Below are 11,317 nucleotides of genomic sequence, written 5' to 3' on the forward strand. Positions count from 1 at the left end.
AAAGCAAAAAGTCCAATTGGCTTTTAGGTTTTACATCTAACAAAATTGGCTCATGGGTATGAGAAATTAAAGGAAAAAACACAGTAAGACCCTTTGAGGCCCTAGAGCCGATCGGTTTAGTGCATAGCCAATTTGGCCTTGCATTGAGCCAATCGGTTCTATGCCCTAAGCCGATCGACTTTGTACATCTTGGCCCATGATTTTTAGATTTTAATGTATTTTGGTGATTTCATGTATTATAACTTAGTTTTAAGATTTTTCTTTTATAAATTTTAGTTTTAGGCGGGTTATAATAGCTAGATTTATTTTCTGCCCTTTTTATTTTTACTTTTATCTACGATTAGACGCCAAATATATGGTGTATGATTGCCTAATTAAAATTGGACAGATAGACTTAAGCCCTAAAATTAGACTTGACATGGAAATTGTAGTTTATTAGGTAATAACATGTCATATTAAGCTTTAATCTAAAATCCATATAGACTTAATGGAATTTGCCATACTTAAATTAGGTTTAATTGGGCATATTAGATTTAAGATTATTGAATTAGGCTTTTTATAAAAAGTAGTATATTAGGCTAAAGACTGAAAATTAAAACATAACTTGTAATCGGGCTAGACTAGGCGGGCCTTGTATATAATTAACTAGTAAGTTAGGTTAATGACTTTTAATATGGGCTGGGTATTAATAAAATGGGCTAGATTTAAGTGGACCTCATATGCTGTAGTGCTTAATGCGTAATATGTATTATTATTACATTTTATAAGGAATAACCCATTAAATAATAAAATTAAAGAAAAATCCACACAAATAAGAAGTTGGCTTCCGGATCCATTTTTGGTTTGTTATGTAAGCTTCCTTATAGAATCGAGAAACATCACTCATTAGTAAAAGTGTCCCAGTTGCCCGGGTGGTGACTCTCATCTCCGTGCTAGTCTTTGTGACTAGTTAGCATATTGCCGAATAGGTTGAAAAACTTTTTAGTGCCGTAGTCGCTAAAGACACTTAGGTGCATGCCCGAAACCGCCACCCGCCCATAGTGGCAACTCCACTAGGGATAAGAGGAGCTGATTTCGGTGTATGTTTATCTTTAATTTTATTATTTAACGAGTGATTCTTGCATCATTATACTTTCACACATTTTGCACTTTGGTCCATATAGCCCCGATGACATTGGTTAGTGCTTCTTTGGTTCCACTCAAACCTTAGAATTATGACATTGGCTAATCATCACTCATAAGTAATGAGCAAGTTTCCTTCATCGCATGGACCCTTGAGTGGGGAGACGAGCAAATTAATGATGCTTTTTGCTTGTGTAAGCCTTTTATTCTTACCCAAGACTCAGCTCATATTAATGACCGTAATAATTTCCCCTAGGAACATCGTTGCTTGCTATATGAGATATTTTCTTATATAAGTGTTTCAAGCCTATATATCAAAAATTATGGGCCCAAAACATGTGGAATTAGGCCTTAGGCTTAAAAATTTGGAGGCTTTACTCTTATATTGGAAAATATCAACCTTATCTGTTTAATCTGCTTTGAAGCTTATAGCATGCACGTCGGGTCATTATCTCTTGTTGATAGAAAGCCTAGACCTAAAATCCTAGGAAAGAAAGACTCACTATGAATTGTGTGAGAGAGAAATAAGGTTGGGAGGATGTTTTGTGTAGTAACTTATAAAATTTTATGTGTTTGCTAACCTTTTTCTTTGTCTTTATGCATTGCACGTGCATCATGCATACCATGAATTTCATGCATCATTCTAATTTCTTGTTTTGAAGCCATCTTAGATTATCAACCTTAGTTTGGATAAGATAATAAGGGTGTCAAAAGGACCCATTCTACCAGCAAGCGAGGCAACAATAAATAAGAGCCCAAGAAGTATACTACTTTCAAAGATGGTCCACGAATAAGACATTGATGCTATCCAGACCACAATCATGGCTGATCTAAGGATTATGACCAAGAGGAACTCCAACAAGCTTGGCTGAGGTTTTTAGGAAACAAACTATCCAAAAGACTACCACTGCTACTGCAACAACTACTCATGATGAAGAAGCACATGGTGAGCACCTTTAGAATCTAGATGACTACATGTTAGAACAAGTTAAGAAAGAGTATGCTCTTATAGTAAAAGCTGTTATAGAATCTGAGATTCTGCGTAGTCTGACTAAAAGACTCGACAAGATGCAAGATATGCTGAAAGATCAAGGTTTAGATTCAACCTTTGATTTTGACAAACTGATGTTGATTGAAGAAGATAAGTTGCCTCCCAAATTTCACATGCCTGAAATGTAAAAGTTCAATGGAACCGGAGATCTAAAGATGCACTTGAAGCAATATGCTACTATCATAAGTAGTACTCATTTGGCTAAAACCTAAATCATCAGGCTGTTTATACTCTCATTAGAAGGGCTAGCTATGAACTGTTACCACGGATCGGAAAGGCCCATCAAGTCTGATTGGAAAAGGTTTTGTAATGCTTTTGTGAAGCAATATAATTACAATGCTCACCTAGAAGTCACTATAAGGGAATTGGAATCGATAAAGCAAAAGCCTAATGAATCCTTTGATGAATTCTTGACTAGATGGAGGAACAAAGTAGTTTCAATGAAGAGCAAGTCTTTTAAAAAGGATCAAGTTTGGATGATAGTTCAAAATGTTCTCCCGTCTTGGATGGAAAAGTTACAAATGATGAATCCTAATACTTTCACGGGCTTGTACGATGATGGCTTGCAAGTAGAAGAAATTGAAAATTCCAAAGCTGGTTGGAGCATGAAAAACTTTAAAGCAATAGAAATTGAAAAGCTACCATCTAAAGATGATGAAGCTTCACAAGATTTAGCTCTTGATTTATTTTAAGATAAAGACATGATTATGCTTTTAAGATCAATGAGATAACTCTGATTTTTGCTTATTTAAGTTTTATCTTGATGGTATTTTTGCATGACAATGATTATTATATGAGCATATTTAACATTAATTCCCTTCAAATTGATTTATTTAATCCAGGAAAATAATAATCCTAGATACATTTCTGTGTCACATAATATAACTCTTGAAGAGAGGAAAAAGTGAGAAAATAAAAAATAGAAAAAGAAAAGAAAGAAAGAAAAAAATAAGTATTTGATACAACATGACTGAATTCAAGATAGGAGAATTATTCACCAGATCGGGGGCAAAACACGAAGGCTAAATTCATCCCTCGTCACATAACAACCTTGAAGCAGGGAACCTAAAGATTAAAAGATATTAAAGATTGGTGCTCTGAACCTGAAATATGCAAGATCATTGCATCTGAATCCAAAAAGAAATTTAGATTGAGCTGGAAAACTTCCATATAAAAAAAAGAATTATGCTCGAATATGCTTAAATCTTGGGGGCAATAAGTTTATAAGTTAATCTAGATTATTTTAGATACTATCTTTAAACAAAAAAATAAGACAAAAAATAAAAAAGACAAAAAAAAGAGAAAAAGAAGTTTCCTACCGATTAGAAAATCTCTATAAGGCAGTCAAGCAAAATTTAAAGGAAAAATGAGGAAAAAAATAGTTGATTAGAAAGTCCGAAAGGACTAGTTGATAACAAGAGTAGTATTATATGAAATAGAAAACATACTCGTTTGTGCCCTTATTAAATAAAATATATTTGATTATAATTTTTATTAAATTTGCACATTAGTTTTTATTGCGTACGCACTACTAGAAGGAGAAAACAAATAAGAAGTAGAATCTATGAGATCTAATGGAAGTAAGATCATTTCCTTGTAGCACTCAAGTCTCCATTAGTTGACATCACACTCAATCAGCGAGCCACAATCCTCAATCTTGTCTAAGAATCATACCTCCACAGGAACCTTCAAGGTAAGGTGGGTATTCCAGAAGTAGAGCCTGGATAGGGTATAAAAAGTGGACTTTCAAAATCCTAGCAAAAGAACACATACCATGTATATTTAAATAGTGATATGACAAATCTTCCACTAAGGGCAAGTCCACCGGATAAGGGTGTCTAGCAGGCCTTTCATCTAGTCAACTTAGTCTTCACTAGTAGAGTTAGCTCCTTCTTGATAGTGATGCAAGTCCGCAAATGTTTTGTCTCATACTTGGTAATGTCTCTTGGAACTATCACTAGTAGGAGCTTGCCGCGCAACCAAATCTGCAGAAAAAGAAAATAAGAAACGAGAGAAAATAAAGAAGAAAATGCTAAGTTGAATCCCCAAAAGGGCAGCTTAGGAAAAAATAAAGTCCGTTAAATTGAAAACCTGAAAGGGCACTTAGGCAAAAATTAAGACATTAACTTGCTAAGTTAAAAATCTTAAAAGGCGGCTTAGGCAAAAATTAAGGCATAAAAGTAAGAAAAAAAGAAATTTGGTACTATCTGCATGAGATTATGGCAAAACCAATTGTCATTGCATAAGTATCAGTACAACCCCTAGACAAAATTATTCAGTCCTTGTATGCTTGAGTTATCTCTAGATCTACACTTCTTATCATCACCATGACTTTCAGATCTTTGATATAAATCAATTACAACTTTAACCATTAGGCTCCATTCCATGTGCCGAAGAGCAGACGATTGAACTCTCAAAGTGTTGATGCTGATGGGCCCAAGAATGCCTCTATCCAAACTAAAGGCCGATTTTTAGAAATACATTATATTTCATACGTCACATGCATATCATGCACCCTCATTACTTTTTGCTTAATGTACTTTTATATATATGCCACTAACTTGTAATAGGAAAATGAAGAAAGTTTAAAAGAAAGAAAATGCCCTATCTACGCTCAAGTTTACTTTTCGAAGTAGAGATTATCAAGTTTACCTTTCAAAGTAGAAGATCATCAATTCACATTCTCAAGCAGAAGTTATCCAAAAGAATAAAGAACATACCAAATCACAACCCGAAGTAGAAATTACAACATAATTGCATCCTGAAGCAGAAAGTGATTAGGAAGCCAAAGGGAAGTCTTTGCAATTATAAATCATTGGGCGTGGTTCCCAAATTAGACAGACGTGGTTTCCAAATCATCAGGCGTGGTTCCCAAGTCATCGGGCGTAGTTCCCAAATCGACGAGTGTGGTTTCCAAATCTTTGGGCATGGCTCCCAAATCATCGAACGTGGTTCTCAGATCATTGGGCGTGGTTCCCAGATCATCGGGCGTGGTTCCCAAATCAATGAGCGTTCTTAGATCACTAGGAATAGTCCTCAAAACTTAATTAGACGAAGTCCTAAAGTTCAAACAAACGGGCATGGTCCCTAAATTAAAGCCAGATAGAAAATCTGCACCAGCATAAGTCTATGATGCATGGCTTCTACAACTCACACAACTACAATTATCTTGAAGGGAGGTCTTTAAAGATTCAACATGCATGGCCCCTAAATCAAAGTCAGAAATTTTGCACCAGCTCAGGCTTACGAAGCCTAGCTTCTATAACTCACATTTATATCTTTTTGTCGTATCTTCGATATTTATGTTTTGTCTCAATTTATTAAAATTTTTTTGGCATAAATCTCGACAACCTAGGGGCAGCTAGCATCACCCATTTTTAAGATTTAAATATCGAAGAAATTATAAAAAACTCTATGATGAAAATTACTGCCTTTATTGAGTCTCACAAGGTTGAGGATGGAAGAATCTTAGTTAGGGTTGAGAGTAGTTGAACCAAAATTGCTTTTCTAGAATCAATTTGGACCCAATTAGCATAAAAAATTAAGTTTGAAGGAGGAAACGACAGTTTTTAAAAGTTTAGGGACTAAATTATAAAGAAATTCAGAACTTTTTACTCCCTAAGCCAATCGGCTTCGCATAGAGCCGAAACAGCTTATTATAGTGCGGAACTGGCTCTGTGCAGTGCCAGTTGGCTCTATGGAGTGCGAGTTGGTCCAAAAATCATATTTTTGCGTCGTTTTTTAGTATTTTTACTTTAAAATGATAAAATAAATAAAAATACATCGTCTAGAATTTTTTATTAATAATTATTTGAATTAATGATTTTCATAATATTTTCAAAATTTATTGATAATTATCATTAAACATTTTGATAACCCCTATAAATAGAAAAAGAAACCCTAAACTTAGGGGGTGGGCAATTTTCAGCAGAACTCTAGTAAGTTTTCAGCTATACGTACACTTTCAAAAATTAAACTAAAAACTTTAAACACTCTGCATCCCTACCCTAATTTTTGATTCAACCTCCTCATTACTTGAGATTCGAGGATCCACACAATATGGTGACAACTCGAGGATTTCAACGCATCCACATTATCATCTTTCCCTTCTCTTCTAATTTTCTATGTTATTTTTTTCTCTGCTTTCTTTGTTAGAAACATGTTAGAGTTTTGTGGTTTCTTTCTATAATTGTTATTTATTTTAATATTATATGTGTCATAGTTAGATTTCTTGCATGATTTACATGTTTTTATAATATGCATATTTCCTAGGCTTTGAAATGAGTAATTTTAATGTTCTTAGATTTTGAATATGATATTATGAACATATGTAGGTTTTTGAATATGATGATATGATTTTATTGACTTTTGAATCTGATTAGTTAATGAATAGGTAAACATAATTGATTTATATTTCTCTACAATTGAATTATATTTTAGGGTTATATAATTGAAATTTGGAATCTATCTTAAAATATTAAATTTGCCTACTGTTTGTTATAAATTTTAGAGTTTGTATTATTTTTAGGTTTTTTAGTTAAATTTCATGTTTTTTATGCTTCTTATTTCATTTTACATGTTTGATCGATTTTCTATCTTCTGTGCATGTGAAATCGGCATCTGGGTGTGAGAAACTTAAGGAAGGAATGCAGTAAGACCCTCTGAAGCCCTAGAACCATTTGGCACTGCGTTGAGCCGATCGGCTCTATGCCCTTAGTCGATCGACTTTACACATGTTGGCTCATGATTTTCAGATTCTTTATGTATTTTGGCAATTTCATGTACTATAACTTAGTTTTGGGGTTTTTCTTTCTAAATTTTTAGTTGTAGGCAGGATGTATTAGCTATATTTATTTTTTAGCCCTTTTATTTTTGCTTTTATCTGTGATGGATACCAAATATATGTTATATGACTGTCTAATTAAAACTGGACTGATAGACTTAAGCCCTAAAATTAGACTTGGCATATAAATTGTAATTAATTAGTAATAATATATCATATTGGGCTTTAATCCAAAATTCACAGACTTAATGGGTTTTGCCATACTTCAATTAGGTTAAATCAAGCCATATTAGATTTAAGATAATTAAATTGGGCTTTCATAAAAAGTAGTCTATTAGGCTTAACAATTGGAAATTAAAACATAACTTATAATTGGGCTAGACTAGGCAGGTCTTGTATATAATTAATTAGTAAGTTAGGTTAATAACTTTTAATATGGGTTGGGTTTTAATAAAATGGGCTAGATTCGGGTGGACTTCACATGTTGTAGTGCTTGATGTGTAATATGTATAATTGTTGTATTTTATAAGAAATAGCCCGTTAAACAATAAAATTAAAGACAAATACACACAATAAGGAAGTTGGCTTTCTGATCCATCTCTGAATTTGTTACGTAAGCTTCCTTATAGAATCGAGAAATGTCACTCATTAGTAAAAGTGTCATGGTTACCCAGGTGGCGACTCCCATCTTCGCGCTAGTCTTTGTAACTAGTCAACATATTTCCGATTAGGTTGAAAAGCTTTGCAGTGCCGTAGTCGCTAAAGACAGTTGTGTGCGCTCCTAAAATCGCCACCCAGAATATTCTACTTTTATAAGTCAGAAAATTCATAACAAAAGTAATCAAGTGTAAGATCGAACAAAATAAATATAAAATGGTTAGAAGATCCAAATTATTTCATTCACTCCAAAAAAAGATAAAAATGTTTGAAGTTAAATTGAGTAAAATTATAATGTTTGTTGATATTTTTATAACCTACTTTTATTTTTAAAATTTAAAATTTTATTTTAAAAAACAAACTGAAAAATCAGAGAAAAAAATAAAAATAAGACTATATTTGAATATTATTATGATTTATCTTGTAAGGCTAATTAGACATATTCTTTTTGGAATTGATTAATTTCATAGATATTATTAGTTTCTTATAAAAACAAAGATTTTGTAATTCTCTTTTAACACTAGTCACATATATAACCCTACTCCCTCCCATTTCCGGTCATATACCCCATCGCCGCCAGCCACTCAACTTTCCTCCCCTCTCCCATTTCTTGCCGGCATGCCTCTCCTTTCCTCTTTAGTCTTGGTGCCACAGGAGACCTATAGCCCAACAAGTTGTTGGTTTCAATATCCATCATGCAGCAAGGAGGAAAAGTCACCACACTCGCTGCCACTGTCGAAACAGCCTAATATCACACGACCCCACTGGGCCGGTGGCCGACTAGGAAATGGGTAGGCATAAGGCCACCGAATCCCGTAGTAAGCCTGACACTCACTAACTCAAACCAACCTCAACTCAAATTTTACTATTATTAATACCACAATTTACAGTAACATTAAATTTTACACAATTAAATCGGTCTGCCCGAAGAATTAGGCGAGACCCGAAACTACAGAAAATTACCACTGACATCCCTATTATTACTACTGCGGAGAATCTAAGATTTTTACAATTTGACATACCAAATCAAACACCACCTGATGATGAAGAAGTCGGGTTACTGAGTAAGAGTCGCAGGAAGACTAACAGTCACGAATCTGAAAAACAGTAAATGGAGACTGTCAGTCTCGAGAGTGAGCTAAAATCATATATCTAATACAGTTTCAAACATCTCAATATCACATTCATTTAATTTTAAAATAATTAATAAATCACGCGAACCATACGTGTCATGTTAAAACATATGTGTCATGCCATGCTTAAACAAAAATTATTCCACACGCAACGGGACGGAGTACCTCAATAGAACCTTAATCTCAACTCAACATCTCGATCAATTTCAAAACTCACGTCTCGACCAAGCTCAACTCTCTCATTCCAGTAGGACTGGTGCCCAGAGAGCGAAGCTCGATCAGTAACCTTACCTCCAGCCTGGTCACTTATATCTCAACTATCTCATTCCAACAGGACTCGCTCCCAGAGAGCAAAGCTCTATCAGGGACCTTACCTCCAGTCCGGTCACTTAACTCTCAGCCTTAGCCTTTCGACTCTCTTATCCAATAAGACTGGCGCCCAGAGAGCAAGCTCGATCAGGGACCTTACCTCCAGTCTGGTCACTTAAATTTTCAAATAAGCTGGTGCCCAGAGAGCAAAGCTCGATCAGGGACCTTTACTCCGGCAACGACACTCAACTAAGCCCAGAGAGCGATGCTTGACCAGGGCAGGTCCTAATCTTTCTTTCTTAAAATTTTTACCTCTTTACCCTTTACCTATCTCTCTCAGATTTATATTGGAACACTCATCCAACTCCTATGTTCTACTGCCGTCCCATCCTGAGTCATCATGCAATATTAAAATTGGTGATAAAGGAAAAACATATTTAAATAGTAATTAAAAGCATCATGCAGATAACAATAATAATTAAATGAAAAATTGAAATTGCAAATGAATAATCACAGTAGCAAGTCAAATTTTATGTATGATACGTGCATAAGCGATATATGACTTTAACTCACAGGTTTGGCGACCTCCTAACTCTGCTCCGGTGCCTCGGTTGGAGCGAGCCGAACAAACGGACTATCTAGTCATGGAAACAATTTATCACAACGCTGAAACAATCGATCATTAATCCTAGGTCTAGACTCCTAGGACTGACTGTTTAAGAATCTCGACTCGGGAGAATTCTACCGAAAATCCGGCAGAACCTCCCCTACAACACGGACATTACCCCCCATAAAAACGGGTCCAGGACCTGCCAGAAAAACACTTCAAACATTCAACAATTCAAACAATGGGAGTCGGGTCCCCAAACTTCACTATTTCCCGACTCCGCCACATAACACAAAATACGAGTCAGGCAAACTGACAGACAATTATTTTTGACTCACAAATATTAAATACTCAACACAAAACAATAAGCACAATTTTAAATCAAAGGATTTCCAATATCAACGGGCCAGAGAAAATTACTGAGACGCTCGATCGCTCGGTCGACTCGCCTCCGGCTGCCGGAGTCCGATCGACGATCCGAACACACCATCGGACTCACAATGACGCGCTAACGATGATCTCCGCTTCCGATTTTCCGATCTGACTCCCGATCGTCTGGAGAGATTTACGGACGATCTCGGCCATCGATTTGCAAACGGAGCCTGATCGCCATGAAACCAGTGCCATTGCGAAGCTTGAGCTGAGGAGAGTCGGGATACATCCTCCGATCGTCCATACTCCGCCGGAGCTCGCTGGAAAAGCCGGAACTCCCTCCTCCGGCCACCAAAACTGACGCCACCACCAAAAAAAAGAAGCTCTCTACAAGGGGAGCCGATCGCCACCGAGATCTACCGGAAGCAGTATGGACGACGGCCGGAAGCGCGCCTTCCTTGCGCTTCGCCCCATGCCGACGCTGGCATGACTCCAAAGCACGGCTGCGCCGCCCGCCCTCAGGCTAAGCCTCCGATGCCGCAGCTTCTTCCTTCCTCTTCCCGACATCTCCTTCTCTCTCCCTGATTTTTCCTTTCTCTCTCCCCGATCCTTCTTTCCTTTCTTTCAATATCGACATTTGACTCCTGAACTTTTCTTATTACAATTTGGTCTCTCAACTTTCTTAATTACTTACAATTTCATCCTGCAGAATTCCAATTTAACCCCTAAACTTTTGTTTAGCCTTTCAATTAAACCCTTAACTAATTAATTTGGGCCAAATTAGAATTATTGAAAATACACAATTACATAAATACCCCTGACCGACATATTCATTTACAAAAATACCAAACTCACAAATTTCCATTGAAACCCCCAAAAAATAAAATTATACTTTTAATCCTTATTCCAAAATAAATTTCAAATTTAGTCCTACACATAATTAAATTAAATAACCAATTTGCTAATTATTTTCCAACTTAAAATTTAATACCACTAGTTAATTAAAATACCAATTTCCCCAGAATTCTTTTATAAAAACATTCTTTACAATTTCTTCCAAAATTTTTCAATATATATAATTTTATTTATATATATACATATATATTGGGGAAAATTAGAATAACCAAAAATATAATCTACCATTCAAATAATTTACTTAATTAATTCTTAAAATTTCAAATAGAAAAATAATTCATTTAATTGACTAATATTACAATTTCCATTAAATAATTTTAAATTAAACCAAATAAAAATAAAGCTAAAATTAACTTAAATAAAAACCC

This window comes from Ricinus communis, chromosome 5 (assembly GCF_019578655.1).
Source record: "Ricinus communis isolate WT05 ecotype wild-type chromosome 5, ASM1957865v1, whole genome shotgun sequence".
Taxonomy (NCBI): domain Eukaryota; kingdom Viridiplantae; phylum Streptophyta; class Magnoliopsida; order Malpighiales; family Euphorbiaceae; genus Ricinus; species Ricinus communis.